This window comes from Lissotriton helveticus, chromosome 5_1, assembly GCF_964261635.1.
Source record: "Lissotriton helveticus chromosome 5_1, aLisHel1.1, whole genome shotgun sequence".
NCBI classification, from domain to species: Eukaryota; Metazoa; Chordata; class Amphibia; order Caudata; family Salamandridae; genus Lissotriton; species Lissotriton helveticus.
The window spans coordinates 1,216,867,676-1,216,889,793 of NC_136065.1; positions in this window are offsets into that span (position 1 = coordinate 1,216,867,676).

A 22,118-nucleotide genomic window follows, 5' to 3' on the forward strand; every position below is an offset into this window, starting at 1 on the left:
GAGATCTTCACCTAGAATAGATAGGTGCAGTGGAGGTAAAGTCCTCCGCTCATAGGATGGTGAATAGCATTTTTTAGTACATGAGTAGTACTATTGTAGTGCTACTAAGTATACTACAAAGTGCAGTTTGTGAATAGTCCCCATGTGTCCCAACTCAGACCCATAATCAAAAGATCACTAACTGTTTTGGAGGCTTAAAGTGAGGTATTGACGTGTCCTAGATTGGTTCCAGGTTACTCTGAGACCCCGAGGGGCTGGATATTTTCTGTTTTCCTTAGGCTGGCTGTAAATAGTGGACAGTGCCAACCTGTTGAGGGGCTTCTCCCAAGAGAAACTTGTGGTTTTTGTAATTATTCAAGATGAATGCAGTCAGCAGATAATGTGTAAAGTAAAACAATGGTGTACTATGTAAATAATCCACAGGTATCATATACCTTAATTCTAATGAAGAATGAATATGAAGATCTGTGTTCAAGGGTGATTCAGGAATATCATTAGGTGGTTTCACTTATCTGTGAATGGCTGAGAAATGAACATCATTCCTGTAACTATGGTCAAAATGTGCCTATCTTGTTCCTTGTTATCCTTACAGTGTGTGATGCAAGCCACATCAAGGCATACCCTTCCTTGATTAAGTCACATAGGAGTACTACAGCCCATTCAGGCCCCAATAAAATTGAAATCTTTGTTAGTTTTTGCACTAGTACTTATACAATGTAGCCTAGCTGGAGGTAAATATGTATTACTATTCTTAACACCAGTTAAAGTAAAGAGTAGTAAGAGTACTAACTATATACTGACCTATATATACTTACTTATATATATACCTATATATTTTCTTACCTCTCTGATAGTTTGGTCTGGTATCTCGATATTCCAGCCTGCAATCAAGAGCAAAGGAATGCGGCGCTTCAAGAGCTACAAAATGAGTTGCGATTGTGTACGGTACAGTGGAAAAAAGCAAGTGTGGGTGGATTTTTTCTGCATTTAGCCCAAGTGAGCCATTGGAGATGGAAGCCCCTTACGGGTGATACATTGGATATTGCCTGAATAAAAGTGCCTTATACTCTTAATAAATGAAGGAGTTGAGGCTAGCCTAATAAGCAGAAAGATGCGGTTTGAAGTACTGCACATATGGGTGTAGAATGTTTGTATACAGATATTTTTCTATATTGAACTTCTTCACTTCTTATAGATCTAGAACTATACCCCATGCTAGCAAAGGGTTGCTTGTTATCATACTGGGCCTTATTACGATGGTGGTCAGACGAGTGACTGACTGCCATCGTTGCAGGAAGTCGGCGGTTCTACCCACCAGATTATGATGTGACCGCCCATAAGGTGATCATAAACATACCCTTTTCTATTGTGGCTTATGCTGCGGCCCGGAAAAGGAGAGTTGAGGCTAGCCTAATCAGCAGAATGATGCTGGTTGGAGTACAGGACATATAGGTGTAGAATTTTTGTATACAGATATATTTCTATATTGAACTTCTTTACTTCTTATAGATCTATAACTATACACCATTCTAGCGAGGGGTTGCTTGTTACCATATTGGTCCTTATTACTATGGTAATTGGAGTGTCTTACCGCCATTGTTGCGGGAAGTCGGCAGTTCCACCCGCCAGATTACGATGTGACCACCCATGAGGCAGTTGTAAACATGCTATTTTCTATTGTGGCTTGTGCTGCAGCCCGGAAAAGGGCGTAGCACAGCTGCAGCTTTCCAACACAGTAGTTCTTATCATATAAAGACAGAAAGATAATTTACAATGGTGGGGATGTTTGTATTTTATACACCCTGATAGTGATGCTGATTACTTTGTCTAGTTTCATCTTCCTAGTCACTGTAGCATATTTGATTCAGAATAAAATACAATAGTTTCAATAAATGTATTGTATACTTTGTATGTGTCTTTCTTTTGTTTACTAAGGTCGTGAATGAGGAAGAGATGAAAGGTGATGATCTGTTTCCACGGTTCCCTTGGGAACTAGAGGGTCATGTTCTAGGCTGGCCAAATCACCTGCTACTCTGGGAAGGTTAGGAGTTCAGGTGAGGCACTGTTAGCTAGCCAGGATTTGGGCCAATAGAAACTAATGTTGTAGAGAGACTCATTCCCTACATTCTGACGTCCACAGTGTTTTGGTGTGTGGCAACTCAGCAATTCTTATCTGCCTCAAGTTGCTCATGCGATCTTGTCCTTGCATTTGGCTCACTCAATCGTTTGGGTCTCGTCCATTTCAACAGTTGAGAATGCAGCTGATGAGAGAGATGCCGGTCGGCATCGGGAGCAGTTGCCTTCATGCTGCTCTCCTCGAGGCTGATATTACCAGTAAATATGCTGTGATTGAAAGCATTATCTCATTGAATATGTCATTTGTTGTCACAAATTGGCAACGAGCTGGTCAGCCTCGGAGGCTGAAGCCCACATTTATTTCCTCCTCTGTGAAGCCCCGCCTTACAACTGTGAGGAGCGTGGTCTATGTCATTTCCACGGTGTTTAGAATCAAAACACAACAAAATAGGTGCTATCCTATTTAAGTTACTCTGCTTTCTATTTATTTTCAAGGATTGTGCATGTAGCGGCGATGTGCACACCCGATGAACACATGGGAATCTTGTTAACTGGAGATGTGCACACCTGAGTTTCTTATAACCTCTCATGTGCACTACTCACCAGTGTAGTTTTAGAAACTGTTCTTTGCTTGGTGTAAAGTGGTCAACTTAATTTTTGGTATTACTATTTTCCTGGTGCTTCTCTCCAAGTTGTTTTGCTCTCTTCTCTCTTCTCTCACTCTTCATTCATCATCATGCAAGCAATACATCCTTCTCCTCACTTTTGAGGATTGCATGGTGAACCTGTAATCGAATAGAAAGACTGGTACAGGTCGTTTAATGTCAACTCTAGTGTTAGTGATGTGCAGTGTTTTCATAGAGAAAGAACAACGTTAATTTTAGAACACGTTCTTGGTAGAACAGGTCAACAGATTTGTAAGCATTAGCCTATTTGTACTCCATCTCAAGGAGAAAAGTTTGATGAATTTCAAGAAACTGTCCAAAGATTAGAGAAGAGATTTGAGATACAAAAAAGTAATGTCGGACGATTCAAATTCCTTTGTACAGAACAATAGCAGGATGAATCAGTGGAGACTTATGTTACTATGGTAAGAATTTTGTCAGAAAATTGTGAGTTTGAAAAGTTTCCAGAACAACTTATATTAGACCAATTAGTGGTCAGATGTCACAGAAAGACCATCCAGGAGAAGTTATTGTCTTTTAAAAAAGTTATCTCTCTCTGAAACAATTGATGCTGCTTCGATGGTTGAATCTTTGCAAGCAGGAGTAAAGATTTTAAGGAAACAAAAGTCAATTCTGGGAGTGAAGAGTTAGCTCCAAGATTGCAAGGTTTCAACATTCAAGGCAAACTCAAAAGATGTTATGGCATCTCACAACAAATTTTGTGTATATTTGTTGTGGCTCTCCTCATCAAGCAGCAAACCTCAAACTATTCCTTGCAGTTAAGAAGATATGCAATCTATGTGGTTAGGTGGGTAATTATGCCAAAGTGTGCATGAACTGGAGACTTCAAGTGAATAAAGTAAATGATTCTACAGAAGAGGATTAATTACAGACCAGTTTGAAGGAGCTGGTGTTGAATTTAAACTCTACGGACTGTGAATGGTGTGAAAATACCACTGGTGACAGGGTTATAGGAAATACATCTGTCATATTATCAAAGGATTCTGGAGCCAGAGTGACCATCATCACATATGATATGTTTGATCTGTGTAGAAAGATTATTTGATTGAAGATCCTGATATTAAAACAGAATCTTTTTCAGGGTCAAAAATGTATCTCGGATATTTTGTGTCAACGATTAGTTATCAAAATGCATGTTTCACTCGTAAAGTCTATGTTAGCTTTAAAGGAAATAACATTTTAGGATGGGTAGAGCAAGCTTAACTAGACTTTGTACTATTACCTGGCAAAAGTAGGAAAGTCATGTCATTTTCTGAACTTTAACGTGAAATATTACAACAAAACAAGAGAAGTTGTAAAACATAAACCACAATTGGTTTTAATTCCATGCATGATACTAATAATGATGTCGCTTTTCTTTCACAGATTCAACAGATGGTTAAAAAATATGATGTATTATTTGAGAACAAGTTGGGAGTGTTAAAAACTTTTAATTGACTAACAAACTCAAGGACGATGCCATGCATGTTAAGCACAAATTGAGAGGTCTTCCTTGATGTGTTAGAGATTAATTATTTAAGGCTTTAACCTGTTCCATGCTCATGACAAGGTCAGCTCGTCATGCAGTGCACTGATCCTGTGCTAATGACGAGCTGACCTTGTCATGAACAATGGGGTTTTCAATAAATCAGCACAGGAGGGGGAAAGCCTTAGCAGCCAAGGTGTTAAAAGATTTGCAAGATCAAGGTATAATCAAACCAGTTGATAGCTCACCTTGGCTCTCACCCATTGTCATAGCAAAGAAGAAGAACAATTACGTACACATTTGCATTGATCTTGCACCTCTAAATAAAAGAAATTTGTGTTGCTACTCACCCTTTATATAGAATTGAGGAACTGATGGTAAAGCTAAATGGTGTGAAAATATTCACCAAGTTAGACTTATTGTCTGCTTACCATCCACGTGCTCTTTCTGAGTCTTCGAAACACCTCACTACTTTTGTCACACCAGGTGGAGGTTTTCAGTTCAAGAGGATGTCATTTGTTTTGGTGTCCGCTGCTGCCGTCTTTGAAAGGGTAATGGAAAAAATACTGGGTGAAATGGAAGGGGTACTTATTTTTCAAGATGATGTGTTACTAGCAAATGAGAATCAAGATTAGCTTGTTCGTATTTTGAGTGTAGTTTTTGGAAAATTTAAAGGCAGCAGAAATGTAGTTTTGTGCAGAATCAATTCGAGTCTTTAGGACACATAGGGGCCGATTACGATTTGTCCGCCTGCCATCGCAGCTGCAAAAGGGACCGCCCACCAAAGGTGCTGCGGTCCAGCCATACGAATTAGGATGCGCCCGCCACACTGGTTGGTGCAACCTGTATTTTAACATTGTGGCGGGTGGCAGCACCCGCCACAATGTTAAAATCCATGCTGTGCTTTTGTATGTACAACGTGACAGGCACCCTGCGGTGCTGCCACCTTGTACATGCAAATGCAGGGTGGTACCATAGGTACCCCCTGCGTGCAGCACCCACCCCCCACCCCCTGGGGGCCCGCAACGGGCCCCCAAAGGCAATCACCGCCTGCCTTTTTGTGGTGGCATACTAATGCCCACGGCGGTGCCTACACAGCACCGCCGCCATAGCCCCATTGTACCTGGTCCCGCAAGGCGGGCAGAAAAGGACCGCCTTGCGGGACCACGGCGGGCAGTCTTTCCTTCTGTCGTGGTACCTTTCCCATTCCCACCGCCATCCTAATTTGGCGGTGAGAATATTCAGGTTGATGGTGGGAAGTCCGCCACCACTGGGCCGGCGGTCCTCACCGCCGGCCCGGCGGTGGCGGACTTCCCGCCATCGTAATCGGCCCCATAGTTAGTGCAAGCCCTAAACCAGATTTAACTAAAGCCATTGAAGAAGCTTCGGAACCAAGTGACAGAGAACAGGTGATGCCCTTTGTCGGGTTGTGTGAATTTTATGCCATGTTCATTCAAAATTTTGCATCAGTTGCCAAAACGATTACGAGACTCCTCAAGAAGAGAGTAGATTTTGAGTAAGGACACTAACAAAAGGAGGCTTTCGCTCACATCATTTTGTTTTTTTTACGAGCTCCTCTCTTACAGCCATATGTTCCAGGTCTCCCTGTTTGTGTAACTGTAGATGCTAGTGACCGGCATTGGGAGCAGTAGTTGCCCAGAGGTTCAAGAATATTATTCCCAGAGGTGCGTTTGCTTCCAGGGTATTGAAAGATGCTGAAAAATCATGTTCTGTAATAGAGAAAGAAATGCTAGCTTACGCTTGGGTCACACAAAAATTTGATAACCTTTTACGGGAAATACATTTTCAACTAAGAACTGAACACAAACATTTAGTGTAAATTTTGAACAGATCAGCGCATCACTCTGAAAGATTAAGTGCATGACTCACAAGACTTTCCACAAAGTTGTTAGGATACAATTTTCAGTTGTTCATGTTCTGGACTTTTCTAGCAAAGAGTTGATTTTCTTTCTCGTTTTCCCATTTTGGATGAAGATTGAAATGGTGAAAATTATTTTGAAGAATGTATAATAGCTTCAGTGGATTTTGAGAATCAGTCATGTATTTCCAAGTCTGAATGTATAGCTGCATTGTTGTCTAGCTGAATGTATAGCTGCATTGTTATCTAGCCCTAGATTGTTTAAGGTTTCAAAATGTATCATTGATAGTTGGCCAAAAGAAAGAAATCTTTCAGGAGAGTTGAAAATATTTGCTAAGATTTTTCCAGAATTTTCTCTTAATTATGACATTGCTCACAGAGGAGAAAAGCTAGTTCCTCCTGCTTCTTTAAGAAGCAACCTATTGGAGTGAGTTTACTTTGAATAAAAAAAGGTTAGTGAAATTTATTGGTGTCCTAAGATGGACCATTAGATTGAGCAGAAAGTAAAGAACTGTGAAACATGTTGCAGAGCACATAAGCACTTATCTATTAGAACACCTTCCACGGTAGCAGTAGATCTGCCTGAGAATGCCTGGGAAAGGTTGCATTAGATTTTCTAGGTCCTTTCTCATATTGTAATGATCAGTATGCTTTGGTTCTCATTGATTACAGTTCCAAGTTCATTGAAGTTGAGTTTGTAAAAACACTTAACACAGGTCTGTAATCAGTTTTCTTAAGAAAAGTTTTTTGTGTGAAGGCATTCTGTAAGTTTTAGTTATGGATAATGGAGCGTAATTTACATCTGAAGATATGACTAAGTTTCTTAAGAAAACAGGCGTCAAGCACAGACATACTAGTCTTCATCATCTTCAAGGTAATGGTCTTATGGAATGTGCCAATAGACTTATTGCTTAGACTTATAGCTATATCTACCAAATTTGATTTTTTTTTAAATTTAATCTTTATGTTATGTTATTATGTTATGCTATGTTATGTTATGTTATTAATGGGTCTTGTATAGCGCAACAGCTACTCCAAAGGAGTGTCCCGGCGCTTTATGCTCCAGACCCAGAAAGGAGACTAAAAAAAAACATAACAATTAGCAGAACAACAAAAGAGAGGGGGGAACAAAACTCTACCCAGCAAAGAGCCAAGTCTTAAGACCCTTCCTAAAAGCCAGCAAATTGGATGTGAGTCGTAAGGACAATGGTAAGGAATTCCATAGCTGAGGGGCCAGAAATCTGAAAGATCGCCCTCCCAGACGTGCCTTCTTAATACGTGGGACTACAGCGAGTGCTAAAGACTCTGATCGTAGGGAACGTGTCGGCTGATAAAAGTTCAGCCTCTTCTGTAAATATTTTGCACCCGTGGCGTGCAGTGCTTTGTGGGCTAATGTCAAGGCCTTGAACATTATCCTCTTCCGTATAGGAAGCCAATGGAGGGATTGTAGCAAGTTAGATGCACTGGCTCGGCGGTGTAGGCCGAAAATTGCTCGTGCGGCAGCATTCTGGGTCACCTGCATACGCTGTAAAAGGTATTCTGGAAGACCCAGATACAAAATGTTGGCATAATCCAATCTGGATCCAATTAGGGCCTGAACAGTTATTCTCCGATGCTCCACAGACAGCAAAGGAAAAAATTTTCTGAGCATCCTGAGGATCCCGAAGCAGGTCCCAGTCAAGGTTGCCACCTGGGATTTAAGCGTGAGCCCGTTGTCGATTTTAATTCCCAAGTTCTTGGCCCATTTAGAAGACTGGGCTGGCGGGAACTTGTCAGCAGGCCACCAACCATGCCAATCCGGTTCCACAGGGCATCCGAAGAAAAGTATCTCGGATTTATCCGAGTTGCACTTGAGGCTGTTCAGATGGAACCAATTGAAAACAGCCCCAAGGCACTCACGGATACTTTCCCCATCGAATTCTTCGCTCTTGTAACAGGTGAAAAGAAGCTGGGTGTCGTCAGCGTATGAGACTATCCGGGCCCCATAGGACTCCACCAGATCCGCCAGAGGGGTCATGAGGATGTTAAATAGGGTAGGACTCAAGACTGAGCCCTGAGGAACTCCGACTCCCAATGGCGGCATTTCGGCAGAACCAGGTGGGGCCCAGACAGTTTGTCGGCGGTTGGCCAAGAAGGAACGAAACCAGCTGAGCACCGTCCCCCCCAGACCGATGTCCTGTAGTGTAGCGAGGAGATCCTCATGGGGGACGGTGTCGAACGCCGCCGACAAGTCTAACATGACTAACATCACCCTGCCTCCCTCATCCTGCACCTCCTTAACAATCTCAGAAACTTCCAGGAGCGCCGTCTCGGTGCTTAGGTTGGATCGAAAGCCCGATTGCGACGCATGGAGCAGTTCATTCGACTCCAGGAAGTTAGAGAGCACGCTATGGACGTGCTTCTCGAGGATTTTAGTAAGTGCAGGGAGGAGCGAAATTGGTCGATAGTTGGACGGGGCTTCCGGGGCAAGGTTGGACTTTTTAAGGAGAGGAATCACCATGGCCTGTTTCCAGGATTGAGACAGGATCCCCTGACTCAAGGAAAGGTTGAGAATGGGATTAACTAGGGGATTAATAACATCCGCCATTCTAGCTAGAAATTTAGCCGGGCAGGGATCACACGGCGATCCTGATTTGAGATTCCTCATCAGATCTAAAGATGAGGAGATCGTGAGAGGCGGAAAGTTCAACAAAACCGGACCAGGGATCATCTGGTGGACTATCTCATTCGGCAGTATAGGAGGAGCAGCTGTTGGTCTCGGAGAAAAAGAGTCCTGAATCTGCCTGATTTTAGTTGTAAAAAAATGAGCAATAGTGTCAGCCCAGGTCTCATCCGGAATCTCCTGATCTATAGTCGTACGCGGGGTCGTAAATTCTCGTACAATCGAAAAGATCTCCTTACAGGAGTTGGCTGCTTCCTCAATTTTTTTAGAAAAGTAGTCCTTCTTACCCTGTAGGATTAAGCCATGATAGGACTTCATCACAGTTTTGTAGGTTCGTTTTGCCTCATCATCGTATTGGGCTCTCCAGGCCCGTTCGGCGACTTTGCATTGTCTCCGGGAAAGGGCCAGCTCTGCCGAGAACCAAGGGGCCGTAGAGCGTTTAGTATCAGATCTAGGCGGCTGTAGAGGGGCCAACTCGTTCAATCTAGCTGAGAGCCAGGACTGCAGGGTGTCCAGATCATGCTCCAGATCACCCGTATACGAGGGAGGATGGTTCACCAGGGCCTGAGCTAACAAATCAGGAGTCACCCGATGATACGCCCTGTAGCTACTACCCAGCTGTCTCGAGGCCCTGGCAGATGGTTTCTCCGTACTAGATATTTGGAAATGGGCAAGAAGATGGTCAGACCACAGTACCGGCATGAGAGCAGTAACCGCAATTGGGGAGGTAGAAAAGACCTGGTCTAATGTGTGGCCTTTGTCATGTGTCGGGCCAGAAAGGTAAGGGAGCAATCCCAGAGCAGACGTGATATCGAACAGCTTATTGACATCCTGGTCCATCTGATCTTCCATGTGGAAGTTAAAATCTCCCGCCAATATGCACTGCTCCGACCTCAGGACAAGAACCGACAGGACCTGCTGGAGATCCTCAAAAAAGGAACCCACAGGGCCCGGGGGTCTATATACTACGAGACCCTTCACCGTTTGTTGAGGTGTTAAGGACAGGGTAAAGGCAAGGGATTCAGCACCCATGATGGTTTCCGTGCACAGAAGTGCACACGAAAGAGATTTTTTCACAACCAGGGCAACTCCTCCCCCCCTTCCCTTAATTCTATCTTGTCTATAGATGTTATACTCAGATGGAATGGCTGCCACAATGTCCGGCTGGGAGGACTCATTCAGCCAAGTCTCGGTGAGCATAAGACAAGAGGGGTCATTCGTAGAGAGCAGATCGAAAATCTCCTGAGTGTGTCTGTGCAGTGACCTGGTGTTAAGGAGTAAGCAAAGATGTTTAATGCTACAGCCCTTCACATGGGTAGTGTGAGGGAGAGCGCTGGTAAGATGCCAATTACAAACTGGGCATTTGTGTTTGCCCCTGTAGCGACCAGGAAAAACTGAATAACACGACCTATTGCCAAAGCGTAGGGAATGGAGCTCCTTGGATGTATATGACAGCATAGTGCTGTAGGGGGTTGGAAGTGCCGATCAAGAGAACCTGCCACACCACACGCCTCCGGGATGCTGACGGGCGCAGACGGGCAGGACTCTGGCACGACTCCGGCGCAGATCCGGCGCGTCCGCAGAACGCGTCCGCTGCGCGGAGAGAGGGAGGAGCTATTTATAGCGCTACTAGAGCGCGAGGGCGGAGAGTCCTACCCCCAAGATGTCAGCCGAAGTCAGATCCCAGCCCTCGGCGTCAATACTCAGCCGAGGGCGGTCTGAAACCCCAAGCAAGGAGGAGGGAGCAGGCGAAGCGCTTACAAGCGCTGGGAAGTCTGAGGCAAGGCAGCAGCACGCTTACAGCACAAGCGCGATCCTAAGCTGCAGAGAAATTCAATTAAAAGTGACTAACACGAAAGTCAACACACTCGATTTAAAATTGCCAAAGAAAAGAGAGGAGACCTCCCGGCTTTCCGCCTCAGGAGGGAAAAGGTTAGGTAGCAGATGTTAATCACACGCAAGATGTTGCAGTTCCCTTTTATAGCGCTACTAGAGCGTGAGGGCGGAGAGTCCTACCCCCAAGATGTCAGCCGAAGTCAGATCCCAGCCCTCGGCGTCAATACTCAGCCGAGGGCGGTCTGAAACCCCAAGCAAGGAGGAGGGAGCAGGCGAAGCGCTTACAAGCGCTGGGACGTCTGAGGCAAGGCAGCAGCACGCTTACAGCACAAGCGCGATCCTAAGCTGCAGAGAAATTCAATTAAAAGTGACTAACACGAAAGTCAACACACTCGATTTAAAATTGCCAAAGAAAAGAGAGGAGACCTCCCGGCTTTCCGCCTCAGGAGGGAAAAGGTTAGGTAGCAGATGTTAATCACACGCAAGATGTTGCAGTTCCCTTTTATATCGCTACTAGAGCGCGAGGGCGGAGAGTCCTACCCCCAAGATGTCAGCCGAAGTCAGATCCCAGCCCTCGGCGTCAATACTCAGCCGAGGGCGGTCTGAAACCCCAAGCAAGGAGGAGGGAGCAGGCGAAGCGCTTACAAGCGCTGGGAAGTCTGAGGCAAGGCAGCAGCACGCTTACAGCACAAGCGCGATCCTAAGCTGCAGAGAAATTCAATTAAAAGTGACTAACATGAAAGTCAACACACTCGATTTAAAATTGCCAAAGAAAAGAGAGGAGACCTCCCGGCTTTCCGCCTCAGGAGGGAAAAGGTTAGGTAGCAGATGTTAATCTGTTTAGTTTAGTTAATTAAAACCATAACAATTTGTGTATCGCATAACCATTGTAAAACTTTTATAGCTTTTCATTAAAAATAGAAAAATGAGTTTAAAAACATATTATAAAAACGGGTAGTAAAACTCAATTGTATTCCTGAAATTATTCACATCGTTATAGAAAATCACTGTAGCAAAAAGTCAAATCATTTACAATTCAAATCTCCATGTTGTTTAAGATGTTTTTCAAATGCCTGCAAGAACTTCACCAGGTTGCAATGTAAACGAGGAGCAGTTGTGTCCAGGCTTCCAATAATGGCAGATCTACATGTTCGTAGCCTCTTAATCCGAAAACTAGGCTTTAAAAAATATGTACGTTCCTTGGTCAGCATCTTACAATGACAAATTATATGTATTAGATCTTCTTTGGGGCTACCACACAGTCGACATGTGACAGCTACATGCTGTTTCCAGCCCGGTTCCTCAGCTAATGTTGGGAATTTGCCAAGCCTCAATGCCATCAACTTTCTCTTAATAAAAATGGAATAAGTTGTTTCCAAGTACAATGCTGGGGTTAATGTTTTATAGCCGTTTATCACTAACCAAGAGTGGGAACGTTGTGAAAAAATGTCTTTATCCAAAATCAATGAATGAGGTTTGGCCACTTTGTTTAAAACCTGTTTTAATACTTCAAATGACAGATTTTTATCCCATAAGGTTTTTGCGCAAGTAGCCTCCAAAGCATGTGTAAGAAATTGATTTGCTTTTGATTTTTTTTTGTGAATTAAGCTCTTGCCATAGATAGGTATTAAGATTATTGTTAATTGCTTTTTCCTTGATCTGGTACCACACCTTGATGTACGAATATAATCTGCCCAGTGTTTCGTTTTTCAAGCCAAATTCTAGACGTATTTGTGCTGGTGATGACATGCTGGGTAATCGAAGAACCTTCTTGTACGTCTTAGTTATTAGACTGTTTAGTAGGACCGCATCCTTTCCATGCATAGCCACACTTGCATACGTCAAAGTTGGAAGTACTTTATTGGCCATCACGATTAATAATGGTTTAAGTGATGGGCCTTCCAATTTCTTTGTCAAAGTACTTAGACCAAATATCAGGGCTCCCGCTCTTTGCGTCAGATATTTCCTCTGATCTTTTAAGTTAAGCTTATCATCTAGGAAAAAGCCCAAATATTTGTATGTTGAGACTTTCTCTAGTATTTTTCCTTTTAGCCAAATATCATGACGAGATCCACGGCGGTTAGTTATCAACATAGTTTTGGTTTTTGAGACATTTAAAGCCAACTTGTTTGCCGACAGGAAATCTGAGAGTTCTGATACTAATCTGGTTAAACCCACCTTCGTTAAGCTCATTAATACTATATCATCGGCGTAGGCCAGATGGGTGAGCTGTAGATCACCTAATTTTGGTGGATGGGCATTACAATTATTCAGTTTCCCGGAAAGATCTGAAATGAAGAGATTAAATAAATGAGGCGCAAGGACACACCCCTGTTTAAGTCCAATCGATGTAAAAACTTTTCTCGACAGCCGTGTGCCATCCCCTATTTTTACTTGCGACCAGGTATCGGAGTAAAATAGCAGCAGACCCCTTAGAATTCTCTCCGGTATGGCCCATGCTTTCAGTTTCGACCACAATATATTACGGTCTACACTATCGAAGGCGGCCTGAAGATCAATAAAACATAAATTTAAGTCCTGTTTACTACTCATGCACTTCTCCGCAATCATAGTGATGGATAGGATATTTGCTGTTGTTCCAATCCCCTTCCTGAACCCCGTTTGATTAATGGGGATCAGCTCTTTTTCCGCTGACCAAGTAACCAGATCATTTAAGAGAAGCGTTGCAAAATATTTTGCCTCAACATCCTGCAACGCTATTAGACGATAGTTATTCGGATTTGATCTTTCACCACCTTTGTAGATTGGCATAAATATGGATCCTTGCCAGCTTTCAGGTACTCGGTTCAGGTTTTGTACATCAGCAAACAGTTCAGCCAGACATGCTCCCCAAAATTCTGGTGCGTATTTATACGCCGCCTGCGGGATACCATTCGGGCCTGGTGCCCCATTAGATTTTGCTTTTTTGATTATTTTAATTATTTCTTCCGCCGTATATGAAATATTCTGTTGGTCGGTACTTAGTATGTTGCTGTGGTTGCTAGCTGAAGGTTGACTCCCCTGTTCATATACGGGACACTTTTTATTTTCACTTTTTGGGCAAGGATCACTACTTAGTGTATTTGCCGAGGTATCTGTAAACTTTGTCGCAAGAAACGTTGCCCACTCCGATTCCTGCACATTTGATGTAAGAACGTTACAGGGTCTTGTTAGCTGATTTATGGTTTGCCAAAATGTATTAGTATTCCGGAGTTTTGAACTGAAAATTAATTTCTACCAAATCGCAACCCTCGCTGGCATCCAAGACATGTTAAATTCCTATCATGCAATACCTCACTCTTCAAAAAGGATTTCTCCTTTTCAGGCACTAAAGAGACATAATATACTTCTTTCACCTTGGTAGAACCACATGGGGCTAAGAAAAACATTATTTCTTGTAATTGTTAATCCTGTAAAGCAAAAGTCAATGATGGGGTAAAATGAAAACAACTGCAAATGTGCTCATGATACAACTGTTTAAATAGGGCTCATTTTACTGACTATTAAATTGGAGATACTGTAAGGATTAATATTAACCAGATTAGTCAGGAATCGTCTTGTGAAGTTTAGCAATACGAAAAGAACCATTGCTGGGTCCAGATCTGAAATTTGTGTAGAAGGGGGAAAATTGTGAAATAAATCCTCTGGAACACCTTGGAGGAACATGGCGGCCACCTCGACACCGCAAACCATGTGCCTGATCTTGCTGATTTGACTCCTTTTCCAAGTTTGTGGGGATTCTCGCCTTCCTTCGTTTTCGTCACGGAGCGGGCGATGCGGGGTGGTCTCGCGGTCTCACCTCAGGCGAGCAGATAGCCTTGCTCCCCTGCCCCTGACCCTGGGAGGCCGGCGACTGGCGGTGGGTGGAGGCAGCACGGCTGCGGAGATGCCGGGATGCTGCCTGCTTCTGGCTCCGTGTCGCCGGGGGCAGAGACAGCACTGGTGCCGGTTTTTCTCTGGATGTTGCTGTGGGGTTTGGGCGGCTGCGGGAAGGTGAGGAGCTGCAGCATGAAGGCGGGAGGAGGTATGTAGCGCTCCAGCTTGGTTCGACAGTGTGTACAACTTGCTCCCTAGCCAGCTTGTCATGCAGAGCTTTGCTCGGCGAGCGAAGAGCCATTGAGTGCAGGCTTTTTCCCGGTTGTGGGGGGGGGGCAAGTGAGGACTCTTTCTACCGTATGGCGGCGGGTGAAGGAGGTGAAACAGAAGCAAAAGGGATATCCTACTCTCCTCCACTTGGTCGGTACACTCTGCGTGCTAGAGTCGCCCACTCCTCACAGAATATCGACATCAGCCCATATTGACGCCCTAAAAATCTCCTCCTATCTTGGAAACTAAAGGGGAAGAGGTTTCTAAGAGTAGGGGGAGAGGTAGGGCTAAAAACAAACATCTTTAAAGGTGAAGATTACCTCTTCTTTAAAGACCTACTATAAAGTTATGTCCTCCTCTGTTGCAGCCACCAGTGAGCCAGTTAAAGTAACTACTCAAGAGGAGCTTGAGGGGGTCCCTCAAAGCCAAAGCCCAAAAATAAGACCAAGGTATTAGTTAATGATATAGGGCCACCTTCAGCCCTCTCTCCAGCCCTTACCCAATTCTTGCAGTGTAAGCAGAGAGGACCCAAGCAGCAGGGGGGGTTGAAATCCAAGACTCTTAAGACTCCCAAGACAGTGCAAAGGAAATAGTTACTGAAACAGTAACTGAAACAGAAACTGGGGAAGCTGGAGAAGATGGGGTCTAAGGATCTATGCCTTGTTCTTTATCTGATATCCTAATTGCCGTGAAGGAGGAGATGTTTAGTGGGTTTAAGATCTCAGAAACAAACCAGGCTGAGTTGGCCAGTAGATTTTCCGCGTCTGAAGCAAACCAGGCAGCAATTCAATCGTCTTGCGAGGTGTAAGCTCAGAAATTGTTGGAGGTTATGGCAAGGACTGATCTAACAGGGTCGGAGATCCCCATATTTAAGGAGGCCATACACTCTGAGTCAAAGGATGTGGCAAAATTGACAGCACAGAATAAAGAACTTAAGGATGACCTAGAACTGTTGGAAAACCACTCCATGAAAAACAACCCGAGACTTTTAAATATTCCTGAAGCCCTTGAGGGATCGCATATCAAGGGATTAGTAATTTCTCTGACACTGGGAACTGTTCTAAAGAGCTCACCTAGCATTAACCTGTCCCATGAGATTCAAAGGGTGCACTGAGATCCTTATAGGAGGAATCCTGGCAGACAAAAACCTAGGAAGATTTTGATTAATTTCCTCTCCTATTCTGTCAAGTAACAAATACTATCTGCGGCCTTCAAGGAAGGCTCTATAACCTTCTCACTCACAGGTCAAGAACCATTTTCCTTTTTGATAAGATCTGATATTTCACACACCACAGCAACAAGGCAATGGGAGCTGGGAAGCAGATTAGATGAGTTAAAAAGTTTGGGAGCTAAGGCCCAATTAAAATTTCCAGCTCAATTACGGGTAATGTATGATAATCAGATGCATCAGTTCCGCGCAACAGAGGAGGATACAGAAGAGGGAGGCAACAATAGTGTCAGGGGTTCTCTGTCTTCAGATTCCCAGATCGCTTTTACTTTTTTCTTTAGTATATAGCCAAAGGGAGTAGTGACCTAATAGGCTTTTGAAGGGAGGGTTCATCATGGGAGCAAGGGGGCACCAGAGGGAGGGGGGTGGTTGGGAGCACAGTGTGGGGCGCAATGGGTAAAACAAAAAAATACCTCATATCACTTAAAGTACATAAAAATTCGGTCAATCGACTTGGGTCAAGGATTTGTAAGCCGATGGCAGGTGATTTGATCAAAAATATTAAGACAAGTTTTATCTCTTGGAACATAAACGGGCTGAGATGTCCAAGGAGGCAAAGACTGATATTGAAATACTTGGAGCTCTCTGTAGCACAGACTTGTCTCTTACAAGAGACACACTTGACTTCAGGGGAATCTAAACTATTGTTTTCTAGTATTCCTTCGATTAAAGGTCATTGTTCTTCCGAACAAAAGATTAATAGCCGCAATCTTGATCAAGCAGGAGTTCAACTGTTCTATAAAATCGGCACAGACTGATCATATGGGGAGGTGGATCATAGCACAACTGGACCTTGGAGATACAGAATTAACCTGTGCCTCTTTTTATGGACCAAACGTGGATGATCCAACCTATATTTCTAAGCTGCAGTCTAAGTTAATCATGGAAACCCCCCCATGATAGTTGGTGGGGATTTTACTGTTCTTTTAGATCCTCTAAAAGACAGGTCAAATAAGACGCATTATATAGGGGCCCCCCCGTATTCGTCATGCCATGAAGAATCTGATGCATGACTTGAGGTTGGTCGACATCTGGAGGAGAAAGAAGGGAGACCTCCCTAGGTTTACGTTTTATAGTAAAAAATACCATAATTCTTCTAGGATTTACTATTTTTTACTTAACAGAAATCTCCTGGATACCATGTCTGTGGTCGCCATATTACCAAGTCATCTCTAGCCCCAATCTTGTTTTCTTATAAAAAAAAATTTATATGACACAAACAAGATGGACGCTTAACAGGGCAAAATTAGAAGACCCTGAAATTATTCAGGCCATTAAAATATCTTCCTTAGAGTTTTTTGACCTAAATATTGGCTCTACGGCTATTGAATTTGTTTGGAATGCCTTTAAGGCTAATCTGAGGGGCCGACTACACGGCCTCATATGCTCCAAAAATCGAGCTGAAGCCCGGGAGCTGAGATTAATCGAAGAAAAAATCCAGCAGCTAGAAGCTGAAAGGATTCTGTCAATATGTGGGAGCCCAGGAAGATTGGGTAAAGTGCAGGACAATCTTGATAAGGCTATGCAAGAGTTTAGGGTGAAATTAGATGAGAAATGCAAGGCTCAATGGCTTATTAAGAATATGGAAAATTATGAATATGGGGAGAAAGCAGGTGCCCTTCTAGCCTGGAAGACCAGAGTTGATTGTTCCAAAATTAATATCAGCGAGCTAGTAATAAACAACAACGGGGATAAATCTACAGACCTGTCTCCTCACATTATTCTCAGATCTCTATAAAGAGAATTTAACACCTTCAAAAGAACAAATACAAACATGGCTGAGTAGTAAATCTCTCCCTACTTTAACTCAAGCTAGCCGAGACCTTCTCGACGCCCCTATTGCAATGGAAGAGATAACAACTCAAATTAAGTTATCCAAGAACAATAAAGCATCAGGTATGGATGCATTGCCAGAGGAAGTTTACAAACTTTTGTCAGACTAATTGACCCCAGCTTTGGGAACTTTGTTTCATTCAACATATAGTTTAACAGGTCAAATTACAAGCTCCTGGAAGGAAGCAACCATTGTCCTAATATTAAAACCCAGGCAGGATCCACTTAAAGCAAACTCATATCGTCCGATCTCCCTGCTAAATGCCGATTATAAGATCTTTATGGCATTTTGACATGGGGATTGGCTAAGCTGGTTCCTGGATTGGTTAACATCAACCAGAAAGGTTTTGTAACCGGGCATTATATCCAGGAAAAGACGCAGCTGCTCATAGGCAATATCGATCTGCCTATAATACGATCAGACCCCTTGGCAGTGATCGCTCTCGACTCTGCCAAGGCATTTGATAGTTTGTTGGGCCTATCTCAGGGAGGTATTGAAGGCAATGGGCTTTGGTCCCATATATATACAAACCATGAGGAAATGTTATCAGGGAGCAACAGCAAAAATCTTGATAAATGGAATGCTTACCTCTAATGTTATAATTCAGAGGGGGACTAGGATAGGTTGCCCTATCTCGCCTTTGTTATTTGACTTCTACATAGAGCCGTTGGCTCAGGGCATTGGACTAGAAGATCTAATCCCCCTTTTAAATCTCAGCTTTATCAATCTAAAATGGCTGTATATGCTGACAATATAATCCTATACACTAGTAACCCAGAAGTGACTATCCCGTGGGTTGAAACCCTATGGGCGGATTTCGGCTCTATCTCTGGTTATTTAGCTAATTCCTTCAAGACAGAGGTGATGTGCTGGAATATCGATCAGTGGGGGAGACCGATTAGCAAAGAGTTCAAATATTTAGGCATTAATCTTGTTAAAGATCTTGAGAAAATCCCTCTAATTAATCTGAATAAAATCATTAAGGAGATAGATCGTCTCTTTGCAAGGTGGAGGAACCTTCCCCTGACTATCTATGGGAAAGTCAACCTAGTGAAAATGATAATTCTTCCAAAGCTGACTTATTTGTTCAACGCAGTCCCCCTGACCTTTCCCCTGCAGAATATTTCCAAGATTCAAAGTAAGATCGGGAGTTTTGTCTTGGGGGATAAGGGAGTAAGGCTGTCATGGAAGAAACTGCGGCGCAGATTAGTTAAAGGCGGGTTAGCTCTTCCAGATATCAGCTGGTATTTAGTCGCATTCCAATTTAAAGCAACACAATGCTACTGTCTAAACCAGCTGGAACGGCATGGGGAAGGCTGCTTTGCGAATTGGCAACAAATGAGGGAGGCGCAGAAGGGTTTCTTTACAAGTTTGGGTCTCCCAAGTTCTTTAAAAGAGTGCGCTTGACGGTTCTTAAGACTGCGCTAGAAACTTGGTTTAAAGTAAGAACCAGATGGGAAATTGGCTACTATTCCGATTTTGCCCTCATATGGGATTCTCCGGCGACACTGCCCTGTCTTCAAGATGGTTTAGCTGGCCCCATTAAGAGAGCGGGAATCTCTATATGGTCTGATCTGGGGGATGCAAACGGAATCCATCCATGGGAATTGCTAAGAGCCAGGATAAGTTCTAGTTTCTCAAAGTTTAAGATTCTACAACTCAAATCTGTTAAGCCATTGAAGAAAGAAATTTCCATCTGGTATAAAAAGCTTTTAGATGCAGATGATCTAGGAATTTCTCCACAGTCATAGTCTTGGAACCAATCCCCCTTCGTATCCACCATTGGTGACCTCTTAGAACCATCTTTAAAACTACTGTATAAGTTCATTAAATCAGCTAGTCTTAAGAAATATTACTTTTTTGTCACTAATCGCATTTATTATACACCCACCAGAATTGCTAAATTCGCCCCATTTCCTGAGCCAAAATGTTCTAGATGCTTGGCACCCAAAGCCAATGATATCCATATGTTCTACGAGTGCCCAGAATTAGGTTTGTTTTGGAAGGGGGTAGGAGGCTATCTGTGCAACATCTTTAAAGTAAACATCAAGGTTAATGGTTCATTCATGTTTTTTGCTAATGATGGTCTTTCCACCTCAGACTTAACACAGATACACAGAGGATTGCTGTTATGTTTGATTTTGCTTGCCCGTAGAGAAATATATATAAAATGGAAAGATCCCCTCCCTCCTAAAACAGAAGATTGGCTAAAATCCTCACTTGCAATGGCTCGCCTTGAACTTGCTGGGACTAGTGATAGATCAATGAATATTTGGCAACCTTTTACCATCATGGGCCGAGATCTGAGACTACTATGATATCTATGGTAAAAATCATTTGGTCCTATGATTACACCAAAACCACAAACAAGGGGCTGGTCGGGTGACCTAAGCAAGTGCAGGAAGCCTAAGGGCGCCCAGTACGAAAATGATGGTTTTGTAAGATCTGCGTGCAAAATAACAACCATGGCACTTGATTTAAGGATTCTTTCTGATCAAATCAATAAATGTAAAGAAGGAAATGGAGGTCTGTACTCAAAATTTATTATTAACCTTATCACAAGACATACATACTAACTATCAAATTAGACAATATCAAATTATTCATAAAAAACACAAAACATCACCATTATACAATCAAAAGTAATAACAAATCACAATTATTTTTAAAAAGAGGTATAATGACACAACAATTAATTAAAAATCACAATATTAAAAAAAGGTGGCATAACAAATGGTTCTCTACGCGCGTTTCGGCGACCAGCGCCTTCTTCTGGAGTAGCCACGTATCACACGTTCGTTATAGCAGGCAATCACACGAAAAGATTCTAATTTGATAATGAGTGAAAAGATAAAACTGGATAAGCTGAATTAATCTCGCTAGGCAGCTTCCTGTATCTGTGTTGCAAAGAGTGTCTATTCTTGGCACTCACACAAATTCTGTCTGAACCTGTGAAACAAATCCTGCATCGCTTCCCAGTGTATGTAGTTGATAGCGTATAAATTACTTTAAATTAATAAAATGATGCACGAATTGTAGCGGAGAAGTCTTCCTGATGTGGAGAAACTTCTTTCATTCCGTCTAAAGAAACGCTTCTGAAGTTGATAAGACTGGGAGCAAGGCACAGGAATCCTAGGCTGCTGATAACACGAGCTGCAGCATGCTTATTGGTGAAATAAGGGAAAAAAAATCAAAAAAAAATCCTCTGTTGCTCAGGGTGCAATGGTTAACAAAGAGATTTTGGGGAAAGGTAATCTGAAAAGTGTGGGAAATAACATCTCAGAAACTAATGCTCTGGTAATGTTTTGTGAAAAGGTGGAGATGTGTTGTGGCACGTGTCAGCTCAGCAATTCTTATCTGCCTTGCTGCTCACTTGATCATGTTGGTGGCTTGTGCGCTGTCATCCAGGTCACTCCATAAGCCGGGTCTCATCCACTGTGATGGTTGAGAACGCAGCCGATGAAAGAGACACTGGTCGACATTGGGAACTGTTGCCTTTGTGCCACTCTTCTCGAGGCTGATTTACCAACAAATCTGCTGCAATTGAAACCGTTATTTCGTTGAATCTGTCATTTGTTGTGGTACACAGCTTGCAGGTGCACCTTCACATGCACCACCACACCAGAGTAGGGTTGATGACACAGCATGATTGAGGTTTCCCTAGAAAAGCACCAACTTGGTCACTGGATCCTCTTTAGAAGTTTGTCTCCAGTGCCTCTCTGCTTTGATAAAAACACCACCACGGTCTGAAAGTCCATGTTGTAACATTGACCCATAGGGTGATGTTGGGCCAATCCTTTCTACTTATATGCCTGACTGAGGATATTGTAGACAAAGCCCAGGAAATAATATTGGCCAAAAGGATAATATTGGGACCTTCCTTTCTACCTTAGGCCCTGACAAAACATTTGCAAATTCCCCATAGTACACAAATTACAGATACCTCACATAGGCCTGCACAACACTTTTGTACTGGTAGCACCTGCCATTGTGTCAAAGCAGTGTTGGGCCCAGCTCGGTAACAGTAAGGTTTACATGTTTCCGATTTTCTCTGCGATGCATTAATACCCACCCTATGTTGATCCCAGGTGAGTTGCATGTATTTAAAATTAAAAGCCTGTAGCACGAGACAAGCATATCACAGTGCCCACTCCTCCAAGGTCCCTTCTGGGACACTTGCCTGTGTCTGATAGTTTACAGCACTGCCTAACTTGAGCTGGTCGTTTCAAGGGAGGCCCATAACACTCATTTTTTAGGACCAGCACTTATTTTTCCTCACATTGATCTAGAAGAAAGAGAGAAAAAACGAAAGGGTGGAGGAGAAAGAAAAAGACAGAATGTCAGTGAGAAAGGCCAGTACTTTGTA